At 47.7% G+C, this 20,548-nt stretch overlaps 1 long non-coding RNA gene across 1 annotated transcript; it reads right to left on the bottom strand.

The window, feature by feature from the left end:
• Positions 1-4,654: 4,654 nt before the first annotated feature.
• Positions 4,655-12,425, bottom strand: LOC123380649. The gene is made up of 2 exons (XR_006586704.1): positions 11,481-12,425; positions 4,655-11,450 (listed from the first exon to the last, which is right to left on the bottom strand). It is a non-coding gene; the product is annotated as an uncharacterized LOC123380649 (long non-coding RNA).
• Positions 12,426-20,548: the final 8,123 nt, after the last annotated feature.

The raw sequence follows: 20,548 nt of genomic DNA, 5'->3' as shown, positions 1-20,548 counted from the left end.
GCCCTAGCCTCTCTGGTGTTGTAGGACCTTAACCATCGGCTTCCAAGCGGCCGCTCCAGCTTCTTCCTCTTCTCCGCTGCCGGCCCTGCCCCCCCCCCCCAAGAAGCGCAGCTTTATTGATGGACAATAATCAAACCGTTTGAGGCGTACAATTTGATGAATTTTGACATCAGTGCGCGTCTACGAAACCAACGCTACGGTCAAGGCAACAAGCACGTTCATCATCTTCAAACTTTCTTTGTGTCCCTTTGTAACTCCTTTTTTTTAATGTTTGCTTATTTTTGAGATGGGGGGGGGGGGAGATTGAGTGCAAGCAGGGGAGGGACAGAGAGAGAGAGAGAGAGAGAGGGAGACAGAGAATCCAAAACAGACTCCAGGCTCTGAGCTGTCAGGGCAGAGCCCTACGCGGGGCTTGAGTCAGGAGGGCTCAGACTCATGAACTGTAAGATCATGACCAGAGCTGAAGTCAGACACGCGACCGACTGGGCCACCCAGGCGCCTGCCCCTTTGTGACTTCTAATCTGCTATTATTTCAGGTTAGTTTTTATCTTTTGAGAATTGTTTAGAAATGGAGCCAGACTGTGTGTACTTTTCAAAAACTGGCTTCTCTCTCTCAACAGTTATTTTTAAACTCCTTTATGTTATTCCGCACGTCAATGGTTCATTCAAGATTTAAAACTTCTGGGGCGCCTGGGCGGCTCAGTCAGTTGAGTGTTTGACTTCAGCTCGGGTCACGGGTCTCGCTGTTGTCAGCGTGCAGAACCCACCGCAGATCCTCTGTCCCCCTCTCTCTCTGCCCCTCCCTGGCTCTGGCTCATGCTCTTTCTCTCAAAAATAAATAAACGTTAGAAAAAAAAATGTAGTGGGGTGCCTGGGTGGCTCACTCGGTCAAGTGTCTGACTTTTGATCTCGGCTCAGTCACGATCTCACTGTACCCGAGCTCGAGCCCTGCATCGGGCTCTGTGCTAACAGTGTGGAGCCTGCTTGGGATTCTCTGTCCCCCTCTCTCTGCCCATCCACTGCTAACCCTCTATCTCTCTCTCAAAATAAATAAATAAGCATTATAAAAAAAACCAGCCAGGTTTAAAACTTCCACTCTTCAAAGACAGTTACAAAAAAATGAAAAGGCCAGGCACATACTGGGTGAAATATATTCAAAATATACATGGACAAAGGACTCATATCTCATACTTGTAAAAGGTCTTACAACGCAACAATAAAAAGATAAACATCCCAATAACTACACTGGCAAAAAAAAAAATGAATAAACACTTAACAAAAAAATGTGCATAAATGGTGAATAAGCACAATGAAAAGATGCTTAACATCATTAGCGATTATAAAACCCAATTTATTTTTTGTCACACTTTTATTTATTTTGGAGAGACAGACAGAGACAGAGCGTGAGCAGAGGAGGGGCAGAGAGGGAGACACAGAATCTGAAGCAGGCTCCAGGCTCTGAGCTGTCAGCACAGAGCCCGATGCGGGACTCGAACTCACGGACTGTGAGGTTATGACCTGATCTGAAGTCGGCCGCTTAACCGACTGAGCCACCCAGGCGCCCCATATAAAACCCAATTTAAAACAATTGAAAAAATGAATCCTGGGACACGTGGATGGCTCCATAGGTTAAGCGTCTGACTCTTGATTTGGGCTCAGGTCATGATGTCACGGTTGGTGAGTTTGAGCCCCGCATCAGGTTCCTTGCTGACAGTGCAGAGCCTGAGATTCTCTCTCTCCCTCTCTGTCTCTGCCCCTCCCACACCCTCTCTTTTCTCTCTCAAATAAACTTAAAGAAGAAAAAAAGATAAAATGAAATCCTGCCATTTGCAGCAACATGGATAGATCTAAAGAGTATACTGCTAAGTGAAATAAGCCAGTCAAATTTCATTCATATGTGAAACTTAAGAAACAAAACAAAGAAAAGAGACAAACCCGATTCTTAACTACAGAGAACAAACTGATGGTTATCAGAGGGAGGGGGGTAGGGGATGGATGAAATACGTGAAAGGGGTTAAAAGAGTATGCTTACCATGACAAGCACTGAGTAATGTATAGAATTGTGGAATCACTATATTGTTCACCTGAAATGAATATAACACTGTATGTGAACTATAATGGAACTAAAACAAACAAAAAAAGCAATGAAGAACCACTATATATTCACTAAAATGGCTAAAATTTAAAGATGAGACCTTACCAAATGATTATGAGGATGAAGAATAATAAGACCTCTCACACACTGTTGGTGGGAATGCAAAATGGTACAACCACTTTGGAAAACAGTTTGGAAATTTCATGAAAACCGTGCATACGCCTATGCAACATACCAAGAAAAAGGAAAGCATATATCCACAAATACTTGTACGCAAATGTTTATAGAAGCTTTGTTCCTAACTTCAACAAAGTGGTAATAACTCAAATAGCCACGCGATGGAATACTACTTAGCAATGAAAACGTTCATTGAACATTCAATAGGGTTATGAGGCATTCCAAGGACAGTGCGTGCAATGCCGCATTCACCCACTAGAGGGAAGCAAAAGCCCACTCATTTCCAGTTCCGTCAAATTTGTGTAGTCCTTACCACAGCAGGCAGGCAGACAGGGCATTTTTCTTTAACCCCATTTAACTGGTGGGAAAACAAAGGCCCGGAGAGGGCAAGTGACACCCCATGTTTGCCAACCTGCCAGAGCCAGGAGCCAGGACTTGACCCACATCTCCTGGACTTTGTGAGTTTCCGAATCAACAACCCGGAGAGACACTCACACAGCTCTCCCCCACGCCCTGTCCCATCCCCCCAAGTCCCCTCACTCTCCTAGCCGTCATCCCTATACTGAAGTCGGAAATCTGCGGCCTGGATCCGTAGCAACTGGGCTGGGCCTGGGAGGCCTGAGGGGAAGCTTGGTGAGGCCAGGAAATGTGGAGCTACCGCTTGAATTCAGGTTTGTTTTAGAGACACCGGGGAGGATCAGGGTGATGAAATGCAAAACAAAAAAAACATGGTAGGAGAGCACGTTGAACAGCTGGAGGGTTGTGTAAATGCCTAGGGTTTGTCTATAATATCAAGACCTAGCCTCTTAAGTTGGACATAATCTTTGGGGGAACTTTATGTTGGCCTGCTCTCCATTCCCCTTTCGTACTCAGAGGGTAGCAGTGGCTTCAGGCCTACTTTTGTACCTTCCTGTCCCTGACTCTGTGTCTGGCCTTTACCTTTCCAGTCCTGGCCAACCCTAAGCATGCTCGGCACCAGGAACCGTGTAGCCCCTAGTGAATACAGGCCTCTCTCTCTCTTACTACTTTGCAATGAAGTCTTTCCGGGGAGACTTCCAACTCTGGAAAAAACGAAGACCTTTCTCCAAAAGACCCTAAGACGGCGTCCATTCAGAATAGGCAATCAAGTCCAGGGGACCATGGTTCCACTTCTCCCTGCCATCTGCCTCTTACGAGATCACTTCAAGGGAAGAGGAAGTCCCTGTGCCCAGGGCCTGCACGGGCTGGGTGGCTTGGAGGTTGGTCTGCTGCGGACAGTGACATACGCACTGAAATAACAGCAACAGAGTCAGCCTGGAGACTGACCAGGGGTCAAATCCCAGCCCTGCCACATTGGTTGGCAAAGCGACCCAAAGCCTGCTTTTCCATTTTTTTTTTTTTTCAACGTTTTTTATTTTTTATTTTTGGGACAGAGAGAGACAGAGCATGAACGGGGGAGGGGCAGAGAGAGAGGGAGACACAGAATTGGAAACAGGCATCAGGCTCCGAGCCATCAGCCCAGAGCCTGACGCGGGGCTCGAACTCACGCACCGCGAGATCGTGACCTGCCTGAAGTCGGACGCTTAACCGACTGCGCCACCCAGGCGCCCCTGCTTTTCCATTTTTAACACATGAGTAACATCTTCCAGAGTTGTAACGTAGAAAAAAAAAAAAATTCAGTTCACTGAGGCCCCTCCACTGGACTGATCTGTGGCCATCAGGTGAACCAGGATGGGAGGCCTCTGCTGGGTGTAGCATCTTCTGTAGACCAGGGTCCCCCACTCTCCTAGGCCTGGCTGGGTGGAATGAGCCTCTCCCACCCCTTCAGGCAATAGGTCAGTTGGGAGTGGAAGGGACTTAGCAGCCAGGTTAACACCATGAGGGTATTTCACTGGGGGGCTGGGGAAGGTGGTATTTCAGTATTTTCACTTTAACTGAAAAGGGAAGACCTGAAGACCACCTATCCAGGCCGTTCCACAAAACAAGGGGACTCTGTGACCAACTTGTCTGGGGCACCAACAACTGATTAAGGGTGTTATCAGGAGTAACAGATGGCCACAGAGCTACTTCTTATTAAACGCACAAAGCGCCTCTATGCCTGCAAGTGTTATTTCACTGAAGCAATGGAGAACTCTCCTTCCTCGCTCCCAGCTGTTTCTCTACACCCCGGCCCAGCTCCCCAACTGCTGCAGGACGAAGCTGCTGCTGCTTCTGTGGGGACGGTACTGGGTCCTTTTAGGTGGTGGACTCTCTACCACTTCCCCCAAGTCACTCCCCTACTCGAAGATTATGCTGATCTTTCACACGAGCCAGTAACAAGGTGGACAAACCCCCACAAAACGCCCCATCTTCTCTCAGCTGCTCACGCACAGAAGTTTGGTTCATAGAAGAATCACACGTATGAAAAGTTTTCCTTTTTATTTTTATTAGTAAGAAATTTTCAGCTTTCAATAGTGAGGTTTCTTCATGTACTAGATGCACGGGGACTACCTGAAAATTAGAGACAAGTTAGTTATCATCAGGATCCCACATAAACACGAACTGATTTCGGTTTCTGACGAATCTAACAAAGTCCTCTCCCACCTTCCCCAACCCCAAAAGCCTAGAACTAGAGAGAAGGAAAACGGAAAGAGTTCTGAAGACAGAGGTCAGAGTCAAGCAAAGACGCCGCAGGGATTTGAACCCTGTCCTGGAAACCAGGAGTGCCAACCACCAGCATCTTTTGCTTTTTTTTTTTTTAAGCTAGGAAAAGGCCAAAAAGCAAAACCTGAGAAAACAAAACTTGTTTTCTCAGGAAAAGAAAAACCTTTACAACCCTACTGAAGAACACTGGAGAATCTGCTTCAGCTAAGATGCTAGCTTGGCCAAGTCTGTTATGTTCACCTGAAAAAGTCTTAGCAGAGAATTTTTGCAATCCCACCCAACAGTCCTCGAGACTAAAACGCCGATGTTTCTTCAGTTTACAAGGTAGATTCTCCCACCCAACATGACAGTCTTAAAACATTATTCTCCATTCACTGGTTTAAGTGTTTTAATCACTGGATAATGGGGTTATAGATTTAAAGTATCTTTGAGCTTTTAGTTGTGCTTTTAATAACGTTAACTATTTGCAGGCAAATTAATGGCCTCTTCTAGTAGTGCAACCCACCGGAAGGAACAGCTCAGCACCACTGTTACCTTGAAACCGATTATGGATCATGGCCTGAAGGATCCAAGCTACTGGCGGCATCGAGGTGAGGGGTGAAGGGTCTGCGCTAGGCCAAAGGCAGGGAGTGGCGATGTGGCAGAGAAGTCACTTGTGGGGAGACCTTGCTTTTTAACAGGCTTCTGGAAAAGCTAGGGAAAAGTGGTTGCCCGCTTTCCCCTTTCCCTCCCCTTCAACCGTCACTGGACGTTTGGGCTTTTTATTAAAGAGCTGCTGTAAAAGCAGCACAATCAAAGGTCAGACAGGCCCAAGAGTATACAAGGTACTCAAAGCATTCCTTTAGATGCTCCATTCTCCAAAAAGAGCCTCAGTGCATGTCTGCCAAGGGCGTGGAGGCGAGTCCTCGTTTCTAACAGAAGATGGGGTTATGAGGCCGACACCGTTTTTATTGACCTTAGTATAAGAGCGCATTGTTGTCTCTCTTGCCACAGGAAGGCTCCATGGTTGTCCTACTTTAAGCCTTCGGTGCCTTTAGGGAAGGATACCTGAAAAATCTTAAAAAAAGGCTTAGCGCCCACCTCACCCCTCCACCCCCAGGCCAACAAACAGCTTGCTCACATGCTATTCATTCCAGCATAAAGCTGAAACTATTTAACACTAAATTATTTACTCATCATGGATCCGACTTGGTACGTAAATATAGAAAAAAGCTTGTTCACCTGTTGTCCTCATTTTGTCCACTGGTGAATTCAACTGGAAGCTCCTTCTACATGTCTGAAGAATACCATCTGAAAGAACTAGTGGTTCCCAATCCCCACATTTTAAATGGAATGTTTATTTAAAGTAAATAAGCTATTTTTTTTTCCTTACTGGTCTGGCTTCTCTGGCCCTTCGCATACGTCTGCTGTTTTGAATGTTCCTGCGTATAAGAATTAAGACCAAGGGAGGGGAGAGAGAAACCCACACAAAGACAATGCACTAAGACCACTGAACTGATAAACATTTCCACTTGCCAGTTACATTTCTTGAAGACTGTTGCTTGTTTGGAATTTATGTCTTGTCACTGATTTTAAGGTTGCATCTGGAAAAGACTAAAGGCTTCAGTGCCCTCCCCACCGCCCCCTACCAGAAGTGAACAAAAAGCATTTTACCTAAAGAAGCACAGCAAAAGGTACTCGACTTCAATCACAAACACGAATGCTTAAAGCTGCAGAAATTTCCTCAACACTCAGCCTTTATCACTCAGCTGGATTTTCCTTCAACAATCACTACTCCAAGCATTGGGGGGGAACACAACTTTTAATCATACTCCAGTCGTTTCACAATGCATTCTAATAGCAGCAGATCAGAACAGTACTGCATTACTTGCCAACAGAACAGACAGACCTGAGGTCAAGACAACTGCATTCTCTGTGTGGTCTGTAAAAAAAAAGCTAAAACAAGTAAGCCCCACCCCCTCCTCCCTTCCCTCCAAAACAGGGGAAAAAAAATTTACTTGAGTATTATGCGGATACACTGCAAGGTCTCACACACTCACTAGGAGAACAGAAGGCAGAGCCAAGCGCTTATATGCAAGTCAAAATCCTGAACAGCTTCATGAAGGATGAAATGAAGCCTCTGCAAAGGAAAATTCTTTAAAAACCCACATGCCCCCCCCATACCTATATGAAAGGCCAGTTGTATAAACGTTGGCTAACACCAGATGAGATGATTATAAGCATTTAAAAGTTAACATGCAAACTCTGGAATGTGGACAGTATTGTATTACTCTACCACTGTCAATTTATAGACCCCTGACTTTCTAGAAACGGTGTTGGTGTAGTTACCTGTTATTCTGATCATACTCTCCCACCTGTCTAAGAGGTATTTATTCCTTATTTAGAGGGCCTCTATTGCCATGTGCCTGGAATTATTAAATGCTCATCACTTTACGAAGGATAAAATGTTTTTCCTGCCTTAAAGTTAAATTCGTTCTTCCGCTCAATTCCTGATCTTGTCCATTAAAGTGTGTTTCGAAGACAAAGTTTCTGAAAGATTAGAGAAGAATCCCCCCAAGATTGCCCAACACTAACTACAAACAAACAATACTTTATTTAAATGAGGAGACAGCTTTCTAAAAGCATACATTCTCTATATTAAAATGGTTTTATTTTGAACGATTTTATGTTTTCTGCACAACGTACATCACAACACATTTTAGCAAGATTAACAGCATCCGATTCTTAACACATTATGCTATCCTTTTGTAGGATTTAAGCGATTCAATGCTAAACAAGTTTTCTTAGGTTTATAAAACGCCGCCTTATTATATAAAGGCACCACCCTCAAGGCTTTTAGGAATTACTTGCCTGAGTGAGGTGTGCGATCCCATCATGGAAGCCCACAGGTACAAGTCCTGTCTAACTTTACAAAGGCTAGATGGGAAAATTCCTCACAATCCTGGAATCCCCTAGGGAAGGGATCAGGAAAAACGGCCATGTTCAATACTCAAGACATCCACAGCTCTTATTTAAAATAAGCACTTATCCCTAACATGCAATACTGCAGGTGCAAGTTAAACTTATCTGTTAACAGCTGCCTGCTGTTTTCTGCTCCCAGATGAAATGAAGCAACTCTTCTGATAATGAAGAGAAACCTGTCTGAGGCAAACGAAAGATTGGCAAACAGCACAGCCTCCTCCTCTCAATCCACTTGATCCCACTCTGAATTATTTCAGCTTCTTTTATTCCACGATTAATGTAGTATTATTTTCATTTCATTTCTTTATTCTGCTTTTGTAAAAGCAGCATTTTGAGATGGACACTTGATCTTCGTTGCATTTCTCATCAATTCATTATATTATTTCTCATCAATTCATTTTTGTGTGTGGGTATAGCTTGATAGGCCAGAACTTTTAAATGGTAGATTCCATTAACTTTAAATTGGTAGTTTCATTTGGTTAATTTTTTTTTTTTTTTTTTGCATATGCAGACCATGCGTTCATCAGTAGTAAGGATCTCAAGGTTATGCTTTTTCCCCAATGGAGGTATGAAATAGAATCTTTTCTGCCTTTACTTATCATTCACCAAGGAGCTGTTCCCTCTCCATCTAGGCCATCATATTGCCAGGCTGGTTATGACTCAGAAGAAGTTATCTGAAAAAAGTCTACAGAAAAAAAAAGGTTTCCCCTCCCTCATCCACAAAGACCCACCCTCTGTATCAGTTATGATTAAAATACACAATTTACAGCAATTTTGAAGCATACCTTAGCATCTTGTTTGCAGTCATACAAAAGAAAAATACTTTTCCTACACTAAGAAAAAAACTTGCTTATACACAACTGAAAATAGAATCTTACTTGAGAATATAAAAGCTACCATCAGAAGAAATCCCTTCAGGATCATTAAGCCACTTCCTTTGCTCTGAAGCTCCTACAGTAGTATTAAGTTATATTAAATCACCTGAAAAAAATTCCAAAAGAGAACCACACACTACCATATCCAAACAAACTTTAAGTCATTTTTCAAAGTTCCCAAAGTTTCTAAGTCAGCCAGTGGGCTAGACCAACCCCCAGTCCTGTACTTGCCTTCCCCAAGCCCTACACTGTGAATCCAATGGATCTTCATGAACTTCCCCAGCTGCCCAATTCAAACATTGGGGGAAAACAAAAACTAGAGGATCGGGAGTTACTTGCCAACTTGGAAGTTGAGATTTCTTTAGTTTTTCCATCCTAAGTATTTAAGTTCTCTGGCATGAATTATCTGAAATCATAAACTAAACAATTACCTAACCCCAACCCTCCCAAATCCCAACCATTAACAGGCCACTGCCAACTACCAATTGCCAAAATTTGCCCTCCCCTTTAATAAAAGTGATTTTAAAGGTCACGTTACTTGAAAACTTAACTTCAACATTTGGCCTAGTCAAGCTCTTCTGAAGTGCTCCTGAGAGGACTGAATATGAACCAAAGCTGCACTGTGCTGTACCACTCCAGCTTCAACTGGGAATACTCTTCCAAGGAAAAAAGCAGCTCCAATCCCTGAAGGTGTTCGTGCCAACAGCATAGCAGTACAATCCTTCTCTAACCCAGTTTGTCAATAGTACTATAGCATCTGTGGAAAATCTTAGAAAGAAAATTTTCTCCCCCACCCTCTTCCCTGTTAAGACCACCCCAAAATAAGTAAATATGACAAATTTAAAGGGTTATGTATTAAAAAGCTGACAAAGGGGTGGAAAAAAAGAGTAACTACCAGCCATTTCTCCAATGGACAGCTCCGCCACAGAACTCAAAACTGAGAGCTGCTCGTGCTCTAGTTTCTAGAAACTGTAAACCTGTGGTGTTCTGATTATCCTGATACTGGATTTTCTTTTTTTCTGTTACCTTGAGTCATTTGCCTTTGGGAGTCTAGACAGACCTAAGGGGAAAAGAACTCAAAACATATTTTGCCCCCCCCATCCCCACAAGAAAACTTCCCCCCCCAGAGTTACACACCCAAACTCCACATTTACATAACTTTAATACAGGGTGAGGGAAGAAAAATAGGTCATCTATTCACAAACTGAAATGCTTCATTACCCCAAGCTAAAAATAAAAACTTCTTACAAAACTTGCCAAGATCTGGTCTCAAAGTTGTTCTATCAAATTCATTTGGTTCAAATCAAATTGGTTATAAACAAAAAAAACTTGCCATCTACCATTCCTCCGGGCCTTGGAAGTCTGCCCTCAAAAGCTTCAGACAAGATGCATGAGAAAACAAGCCTGAAAAAGAGAAACCTACAACACCCGGAATCGGCCTACACCCCGTCAAATCCCTTGGCGCTTAGATACACGACTCCCCCGTTACCATTGGAAAAACAAATAAAGGTTACCGTACTCCAGTTACAAAAAACACATTAGCCGACCTCACGGATTTTTACCACACCACTCGCTCGCTCGCTCGCTCTCCCTGCGGCCTTGCACACTGGGATGCTTGCTGCTCTAGGATCCTCTATCTATCCTCCACACCGCCTGCTCGCCGCCTCCTCGTGGTCACCGAGCCACAGCCGCCAAGCCGCTCGCTAGCTTCATCACCACATCGCACTGGCTCCTCCTCCTTCCTGGAAGCCTCTCTCCTAGCTTCACCTCCAAATCGTTAGGGCTCCTTCTTTCTTCCTAGCTTCCTTCACCAAACCGCACTGGCTCCTGGACTTCTCCTTCCTTCCTTCCTATCTTCACCACGAACTGCTGCTGGCTCCTCAGTCCTAGCTTCACCAAACACTGGTTCCTGGAATCCTGTCTGCTGCTCCTGTCTTCCTAGGTTCACTGAATCCACTTCTGCGTAGCACCTGGGTCAGCTGCCAATTACGCTAGTCCTCAGGATTTAAAATCATCTTAGCCCAAAGTCCAATGCAGAAATGTTAAGTTGGAAGTTATTCTTGATCTTGAATTACTTCAGTTATGAAAGTTCTTTAAATTTTCCAAAAGACACTAAGCTACTGCATTTAAAGACTTTGACATTTTTAGCTCTCCAAAAATATGCTACCTTGGTTCTTAAGTAATTTCAAGTCTTTTTAGTACCAAGGCCATGAAACGCTGTAATTTTAAACTGATTCCCCTTCTAGCTTCTGAATAATTCTTCTAAGTTGGCGCCGGTCTAGAGTTGTTTTAACACCCTCATCTTCTCAAATCTAGCTTCTGCATCACCAGAAAGTAAATTCATGGGCGTTTATAAGAAATTCTAATAAATATTAGTTTCCTCCTTAGTTTTCCTGTTCTTGTACTGAATCCAATTTTTTGTTTTTGGCTTTAACCTTTTCTATCTTCTTTTTGACGTCTCTCTTCTAAGCTCGCGCTCAATAGTCGTCCTAGCTTTTCGTATTCTACCTGAAATACTTTCCCTGAAGGCATCTTCCACCTCGTTTCCAACTTCTGCTTTTCTCCTGAACTTGTAACCTGAGACCTTAGTTGCCTTGGTTTTCTAGTTTGTCTAACACACCTTTTCTTCTGCTTCCTCCCTTTGGACTTTTAATTTTCTGTCTTCTAAAAGCCGTAATTTTTCTTCCAGTTTTCCTATCTTCTCTAAGTCTTTTCTTCACCTTCCTGTACTTCTGTCTTTAAGTCTTCACCTTCCTGTACTTCTGTCTTCTGAGTTCTCCAATTTTCTAAGCTCTCCAAATTTTTATCCTACCACTTCCAATTAGTATTTATCATTTTAAGAACCAAGTTTCAAATGATGCAATCCTCCCTGCGCCATGAATTTGAAGGCCTATCTCTTAAGGCACCTTCAACTTAAATCTTTTTAGAATAAACTTAAATTTTTTTAAATCGTCTACAACTCGTCTTTTTAAAATAGCATTTAGGCCCTGTTTAGGTCGCTTACATTTTTAACGTCAATCTACACGGCTGCCCTTCAATTTAAGGATTTTTTGAATCCCGGGCTTGGCAGTTCTGGCCTCAATCTTTAAAGCCTAAGTTTTTTCCACTGCATGAAGAAGCTTCGTCTCTTAACCTCCGTCTTGTTCTAGAAAGATCTTTCCTCTTTCTCAACCTAGAAGTCTTCATCTTTTCCCTTACAGAAGATCTTTTTAAGATTAAATTACTCTAAGAGTTTCATGCTAAGCAATATCTCAATAAGCATTAGCACTATTTTACGTTTCCTAAAGAATCGTATCAATTCCTGTCTATCTCTTTTTCAGAGAAAAACTTATCTGCAATCTCCTCAGGCAGTGCCTCCTACCTCCCGGCCGCCTCTGCGCTCGCTGCCTGAAAGCCTGCCGCAGAGCCCCGGAGAGGCGTATTTATAGACGAATGACGGATCACACCGCGATCTCAATAACCCTCCGCCGCCTTTGTGAGGGAAACAAAAATAGTTCCAGGGCAGGGTTAAAAATAGAATCCAGTTTTACAAGACTTTCCAGATTTTTCGTGACAGTTCACGCAACTTGATTGCACACTAGGTACCCACGCGTTTTTTAAAACTTAACTAGCCAGCACATTTGAGTTGAAAATGTAGGCAAAAACAGAATCACACATAAGTAGAGCAAACAGCACCCCCCCCCCCCGAAAAACCCCACCCCCATGACTTGGGAGTTTTTTCGCAACTTTTAAAATGCCTGTCATGTTTCCTCTGGAGGACAGTAGGTACTATGGAATGCTTTTTGAAGAAAGGTTACAGTGGGCTTACTGACGGCCTTCATCTCCATTACGTAACCCAGCAGCAGCCTGGGAAACACCGCAGCCATTTTAGGCGCGGCAAGGTGTCCCTTTGTCCCCCAGACCGCCTGGGGTCCTGCGGGTTGGTGCTGAGCTTATACTGCACGCGTTCTGATTGCCCTGTTACTGGAGAAGCCCGAGCGGCCTGGGGTAATCTGCTTAAGAAGTCTACTAAATGTAGAAATCGCTTCCAGAAAGGGCCTCTACTGGCCTCTGTGTGCGGCTGTCTCTTGCGACAAGAGCTGGCGAGCGAGCCCGGGGAGGCTGCCGAGATCTAACGCATCCCGGTGGGCTGGCGTTCCTTCCTTCACACGCTTACCCTTCCTGACTTTGTGTAAATGCTTGCTACACGTCCCCCAACCATTTTTGGTGGTTTTTTTTTTTTTTTGGATCATGCCTACACTTTGTTCCGTCCAAACGTGAGCCGTTTCGGGGCTTCCAGTCTTCTCTCTAAAGTTATCAATACCCCAATCCGCTGGCAAAACCGAGTCTCACGAGTTTCGCCTCCAAGGACATAACGACCTTGGGCACCCAGTTCGGGAACGTCTTCTCGAATATTCGCGAAGCTTTGCTTATGGGTTTGCTTTACCGTGCGTTTTAGAGTCTGCATGATCCCTGGCTTGGCTCCATTCTCCCGATTTTCTAAACCGGACGTGCAAAGGATACAAAAGGCTTTCCCCCTGACCCCAAGCCTTTCCTTTCTGCACAGTCCGCGTTTTGCTTTCAAAGCACCCCCCGGAGTTTCCCAACTAAAGGGAAAGCTAACTAAGCACCGCGTTGCAAGGATTCTGGAAAAAAAAAAAAACACCTGGGTTCCCGGGGACGCAAAGGGGATGTGACTCTGGGGCGAGGCCGGAGGATGTGGAAACAATGGCGCTGCGGGGGTGGGGGTGGGGAGGGGGTTTCCACGCGGCTAAGGCGGCTGCGCGGAGAAGCCCGGGGCGAGGCGGCCTGTGAGGGGGTCACGTCCGCTCCGGCTCCGCCCGGCCAGGCTCCGCTCCGCGCCCAGGACCCTCGGGCCATCGGGGCCACGGGGAGGACAGCGGGTACCGGCTCGCCCCGAAGCCCGGGCTGCCCGCGGCCCCAGAAAGGGGACAAAGGCTGGGGGAGGGGTGCCGCACCGCACCCCCACACCCGCCCGGCGCAGGGATACGCGGGCCGTGAGCCGCCGCCTCGCTTTGTGAGGCTTCGGCTCGCGGGCGGGCACCGCTGGCTCTAACCGGCTCCAGCCGGTCCCGGCCGCCTCCCCGAGCGGTGGTGGTTGACGCAGCGCGCCAGTGCGCGTGCGCACCCCGCCCCGCCCCCAGACCATGTTCTGGTGCCAGAGAATGGTGGAGGGGGCCGGGTAGGGGGCAAGCTGGGTTTGGACAGGGGGCTTCCCGGCCGAGCCTCGGCTGTTGGCCACGCTCGAGCTGCTCTTCCCTTTTTTGTGGCTGCTGCTCTCCCTCCCTTTGCAACCCCCGTCTGCGTTTCCTTCCCCTTTCCTGGCCTTTGTCGTTCCTCCATATTGTATCAAAGTCATCCGTTAGTTGAAAATCCGCACAGGATCCCCCTGTCGTTAGCAAATGCTGTTTCTTTATTGTAACACACTTCGGGTGTTTGCGTGGCGCCGGGTCTTACTAGTCTAGGATGCAGGAGGCGGAAGAGGGTCTCGGAGACCTGGCAGCTGGCTGGGTTTTTGGCAAAGAAAATGATGTAGCGAGAGTGAGGAGCTCGGGGACAGGGTGGGACACCCATCCTCTCTCACCTCCAGGGGCTTTCTTGTAGAATCTGCAAGATGGCATAAATTCAGAGAGGGGAAGGTGGAGTTCAATGACAAGGTCTAGGTTAGGGTGGCAATTTAGGAATGACATGGCAATTGTGCAAACTTGTTTCTGTTTTTAAAAACCCCTTTGGCTCCTGTAAATGACGGGTTGTGCAGGGGTCGGGGGAGCGGGGGATGGGGGCAGGGGGAGGGCGAGGGTGCAAAGGGACCGACCCGCCCCCCCCCCCCCCCCGACTGACCCTGACAAAACTGCTCTTGTATAATCGTTCTTCCCCACTTTCCCTTTAAGAGTGGAATTTTACTGAGATGCACAGGATTCCCTTCAGACACAGACTTGATGTTTTTTTCTGGGTTGGAAAATTTTTGGTGGGATTTTTAGCGCTGGAAGGAGGAAAAAGGAGTTGGGTCACCTCGATTTACAAATGGGGAGTTGGGAGCTTGGGGAGTTTGTGATCTGGCTAAAATCGGACACAGCTAATTAGTACCAGAACCTATTCTTGCATCCCAGAATTTGACCTCAGGCTGCCTCCCCTCCTCCTCTCTCCTACCTCCGCCCCACCCACCCCTCCCGGGCCCTCTCCCAGTGCCTCTGTCAGCTTCCGCTGCTGTTTCCTCCAGGGCTGGGGGAGAGCTGAGGGCCTCATCTGTCATCCGTGCTCTTTCTCTCCCACCCTGGAGCTCGTGAGATGAAGAAGAGACTTAAAGTGCTTTAAGTAACTGTCAGAATTGCAAAAGAAGTCATTTCCATTCCCTTATAGACTACAGCATTTTCCTCCTACTGTTAAAATGGCTGTGTATCACTTGGTCATTTCTCCATGGGTTTGGGGAATGAAGGTCAGCGTTCAGGAGTCTGTTGTGCCAAGAGAGGAGACTTGCCAAGGCCAGAGAGAATTTTTTTGTGCCAGTTGGTGGGTGAGTGCTATTTTGGAGGAGAGTGTGGACTCTCACCCCCCGTTTTTACTATGTAGGCCCAAGCATTTATTGACTTCATCTCTCCTAGCTTTTGTTTGACAAAGGGAGCTTTTGCTGTCTCCAAAGTATCCTGATTCCTTCCTCCTCTTTATATAGTGAGTCCCTTCTTTCCCGGAAGGTTCGTTTCAACAAGATGGCCCCTAAGCACCACATTCTTCGGCGAAGATATTAACACGTTTGATTATGTGCCCTTTTCTCAGCCCCTTGAGGATCCCTTTAACATAAAACTACATTTTTTCAAGGCATCTCCTCTCTGGCCTGCATCCCAGTTCCTTTCAATTTCAGAATGTCTGATGGCAACTGGTCTCCCCACTGGTGTTTCCATATTCAGTGTCACCTGAATCTACAATTTAGTCTTCATTTGAGCCTAACGACTCAAATATAAGAGGGTAAGGGCGCCTGGGTGGCTCATTCAGTTGAGTGTCCGACTCCAGCTCAGGTCGTGATCTTGCAGTCTGTGGGCTCGAGCCCCCTGTGTCGGGCTCTATGCTGACAACACGGAGCCTGGAGCCCGCTTCCAGTTCTGTGTCTCCCTCTCTCTCTGTCCCTCTCCCACTCTTGCTCTGTGTCTCTCAAAAATAAATGAACATTTAAAAAAATGTCAAATGTAAGAGGGTAAATCCATTTTAGCCAGTTGTTTCTTGCCCGCCCCACCACCACCCTCAAAAAAGCCTTGGCTAAAAATAGGTGGCCCTTGGTGTGTTTGGGGCAGTCACCTCACTGACAAACACACCCGCGTGACCTTGGGCACTAACCCAAATAACTTCTCGCTGGCAATTTCCTTCTGTGTAAAATGAGGAGATTAGATGAAAGAAGTGATGATGCTAATTCTATAAAATGCAGTCAGCGAAGAGATGGGAAGAGAGCAGGAAAAGTATCAGGCCTCCTGGCTGTGGCTTCAAGGAGGCGGGGCAATGGAAAGGACTGTGGGAGCAAAAATTTAAGGTCAGGCCTCCAGGCCTTTTGTCAGCAAGGCCCTACCTAATGCTCCGGACTCCCGTCAGGCCAGAAAATGCCAGAATCCACTCCACCTCCTCCCCTTTTTAGCAAGGCCAGTCGAGCTTACTCAAGAGAGAAACTATGGGTGCCCTTCATTTCTGGGTTTGGGGTCCAGAGTTCAGTCTGGGGGAGATTCCAGCGGCCACCTCTTTGGTTTGATTCCATCGAATCCTGTGATTTTTATCTAATACTGCATTACCAAAGACTGTTCTGGAAATGCAGATCAGAAAGGCAAGGGGGAGTCCCGCAGAAACAACTTTTTTGTTGTCTGAGGACTAGGAATTTGCAGTTCCCAGCCCCCTCCTGCCGCCCACCTTCCCAGAGCTGATCTCTGGAACAATACTGGTTCAGACGTGGGGCTCCCTCGCAGCAAGAAAATCCCACAGAGGCCACGCAGCTCAGGGCTCCATCACACCAAAGAGAGAGCATTGTTTTCCAGGGGATTTTGGACAGCTAAAAATGTACCCTGGAGAAACTCTGAAATCAGCTCCTGAAACCCAAGCAGACTGTTACCTTGCAGAGAGCTGAGGGCAATTCCAGCAAAAACAAGTTTACAGAAACTACAGGCCGCAGTGTCACTGGCCTTCCCCGAATGCGGTTAGACAAGGCAGCCCGGGGCCTCTCCCTCTCAGGCACCGAACATCACTAGGCAGAAGAGTAAGGAAACATTCTCCTCCTGTCTTCCTGAGAGAAGCATGCATCTTCTAAATGTACCCTCCTCTAAGATGTAGTGTGAGATAGAATCCTCCTCAGAGGTGGGGGTGGGTGGGGGGGTGGGGACAAGGGGGAAGGCATCTTGTAAGAACAGTTCCCCCACCCCCAGCCTATGAGCTCCCTGCTGTTAGTTCCCTTCTTTAGTTTATTCATCACATAATGTCCTTGGCGCTGGGCCCTGCAGCCTGTTTGTGGATCTTTCTGGAAGGTCTGGCGGTGGAAGCCTGTTGGAGGACAGAGTGACAACAGGGCAGAAAGTGCTCTCTAGGGGAGCGGCTTTAGCTTCATCTCCCCCACTTAAGAGCTCTGCAGGGCAGGGGAGGGGGGTGGCCCTCACAGCCTTCACCCGGGGTTTCTAGACCTTTCCCCCACCCTGTCCTCCTCCCTCTGGCCTCTCTTCTTGTCCCAGTTAGTCTTTCCTGGAGACTTACTACTGACCTCCTCTCCCCAGCAGAGAACAGTCTGCTTGCTCTGCCTTCCTGGCCCCTCCGTTGTCCGTGATGTGTCTGCAGGACAGTCAATTCGGCACACGGCTTTATTTTCTGTAACTGGTAGCGAGGGCTGCGCTGCCACCCCCTTGCCCTGCATAATCCCCTTTCAGCTGTCACCCCAGCTCCCTGTGAGGGAGATGCTGCAGTCCCCCAGACGGATGAGGAAACTGAGGCCTAAGATGGCTCTCTTGGTACCACTAGTGGCCGGCACACAACAGAAGCTCTGTACGCTCTACTGAGTAATGGCTAAATGAATAAATCGGGAAAAGCATCTCGTTGGAAGTTAAAACCCCAAGCCGAATAGCTCAGGGGCATGTGTGGTACGTGCTCAGCTGTGCAGTGTGACTGACTGACTGACAACTAAGGGGCTCTGAAGGGCCCAGCGGTCCTCGTTCTGGAATGTCCCGTCCGGGGTCACTCGTGGGAAATAAGCTCCGTCATAATGTGAGGTTTTCAGTGGTTTGCTGTGCTGCTTAAGTCTTGAAAGGTGGTAGGAAGGAGGAAGGAAGCGATTCGACCCAACTTGACGTGCCGGGAGAGGAACTAAAGGCATCCGGATTTGACGTAGATGTCACTGCTCATCAGGGTGCAGCGTGATGGCAGGGAGCAGAGCTACGTAAGTCTCCGGAGAACTTCCGGACAGACTGATGCACGGGTGCAGGGGAAGAAACTTCCCGACACGCTGACCCACAGGGGTCAAAAACAGGGGAAAGTACAGGGGAAGAAACCCGAAGGCCACCTTAGGTCTCTCTCCACCGAGCTCCGGCTGAACACTCAGGCTGTAGAGCGAAGGGACCGGCTGAAGGCTCAGGCCTCATTGTCATCCCCCTGTATGGGGGTCAGGCCTCACCTGTGCCGGGACCTCTGCTTACTCAGCCTCGGGGCCTGCTGAGTGGACCTTTGGAAATAGGCCAAAGGAGCGTGAGTCTCCACATTCTTGTATCCCTGAGCTGTTCAGTCACCCACTTGGGGACCCTGGCGGAAGTTTGTGTTAGCATCGCATACCCCGCCTGATGCTTATTAAACATTTCACATCTTCTATACATACGCGCGCACACACACACACACACACACACACACACACACACACACACTGGGTGTGCCATTCGTCCTCGACACAGCTGTGGCCCACATCCCATGCAGACAACTTTTGTGGAACAAGGGGGCAGAGGTCACCCAGTTCTGGGAACTTTGCCTGAGGTATATTTCTCAACACAGGGCAGGTAAAAACAGAAGCCCGTGGCATTACAGGTCCTTCTCCAGGGCTAATGTAACAGGAGAGCCATGCAGGGATTGAGGTGGAATGGACCATAAAGCTCATTAGGCGATGGGAACTCACTAGAAAGCAGGAGAGGCACGAAGGGAAGACTGGAGCGAGGGCTGGGGGGTTTCAGTTACCTGGAGGGGGAATTTGGATTCTGCTGTTTGGGCCTTTCTGGACTTGAAGCAACCCTGTGACCATAGGAAGTATTATATGGCGGCTCTTTGGAAGGTGGCTGAGCTGGGAGAGGTGGCAGATGGCAGGACACTGGAGTCCATTGTCGCAGCCCAAGCCAGAGGTCATAGAGGCCTGGATTGGGGTGGGTGGTGGCCATGGGACAAGAGAATGAAGACAGAGAAGTCTGCCTGAGGCTCTGAGCTCCCCAGTGTTTTCCTCCTCTCTGGTTCCTCAGCACCCCCGGCCCTTTCCAGACTCATGCTCTTTACTCTCAATGACACATCTCTGCTCTTTCCTTTCGATGACATAGCTCTTCAGGTGACACTCATTCTCATCACCCCGCCTAGACGTCACTCCTCCAAAAGGGCCTCTCTGACCAGCATATCCAAAGTCATCTCAGATCACCACCTCGTAGTTCCTCTCTGTCACAATGCAGCCTATGTTCTGGATACCGATGTGTATTAACCTTAACATGTTCCCCTTGTTCCTCTGACAGTCAGAGGGACTCCAGGTCTGTAGCTGGTTGGCAGGGAGGATGGGGTGTCACTGCTGGGGCCTGAACGGGGGAGGGGGGCAAAGAAGCCTCAGGCTCACTCATGCACAGACATGGGAGAGGCAGGTCTGTGCCAGCCTCCCTGAGAGACAGGCCCTCCCCCAGCTGCAGACAGAGAGTGAGGACACCATAGACACATCATTTGGCTCCGTCCTGTCTGGACCCTGCATTTCCAGCTGTGGCTGTTCAGGAAGAACCTAACTAGAACCTAACCAGGGGTGGAGCGGGGAGCCCAGCAGGGGGAAGTGGGGGGAAGGCAGAAGAGGAGAGAGAGCTTCCAGTGTCTTCCCAGCCCCACTCTTTCCTTAGAAGTCACTCTTCCATTTAGAAGCTTCTAGAAATAAGTATACAAAATACTACCCCCGTAAGAAAATAGAACATCCAGATAATTTCTGGGGAGCAGAAGTGGTGCACCCCCAATATTCAGGTGCCTCTGGGCTTGTTCCAGCCCTGCTGCGCTGTCCTCTGGGGGAAAGACACCCATGTGGAGTTGACCTGGCTCAAGAATGCTGTGGTGATTGATGGCGGAAGCTGTCACTCCTCCCCTTTGCCCTCCCAGGACCAGGAATCCTGGGGTCTCCGGGACCATCAGTGTGGGTAGAGATCTGGTATTCCATAGCACCATGGTGCCCTGCGCCTGAAGTTCTGACAAGTTTTTTGGCTGTCCCCAAGTCCCCAGGGCTGCCCCAGGCCTCTTCAGCCACAGCCTACACAAGCAAAAGAACCCAGCAGAGCCTGGGAAGAAGGTGGAGCTGAGAACAGCTTTGGGAAAAGAACCTAGGTGGAAATTTCCATCACTGTTCTGCTTAGGCAAAGACCAGCTGAGGCCCAAGGTGTAGGCAGACACTGCAAAGGGGTTACAAAGGGTCACTCTCCCTCATTCTTCCAGTGTTAATCACCTACTGCCCCACCCTCAAGCTGGGCCATAAAGCTCAATCAGCGGTGTCCCTCCTGTGTCCCCACTTCTGGCCCTGTTTACTGCCAGCTCCCTAGTTCACGGACATCCACCACCTCTGCCCTGAGGATATGCCCATTCTCCCTGCCAGTCG

The sequence above is a fragment of the Felis catus genome, chromosome D1 (genome assembly GCF_018350175.1).
Source record: "Felis catus isolate Fca126 chromosome D1, F.catus_Fca126_mat1.0, whole genome shotgun sequence".
Taxonomy (NCBI): Eukaryota; Metazoa; Chordata; class Mammalia; order Carnivora; family Felidae; genus Felis; species Felis catus.
The sequence above is the reverse complement of the archived record's forward strand: the minus strand, read 5'-3'. Positions and strand labels throughout refer to the sequence as shown.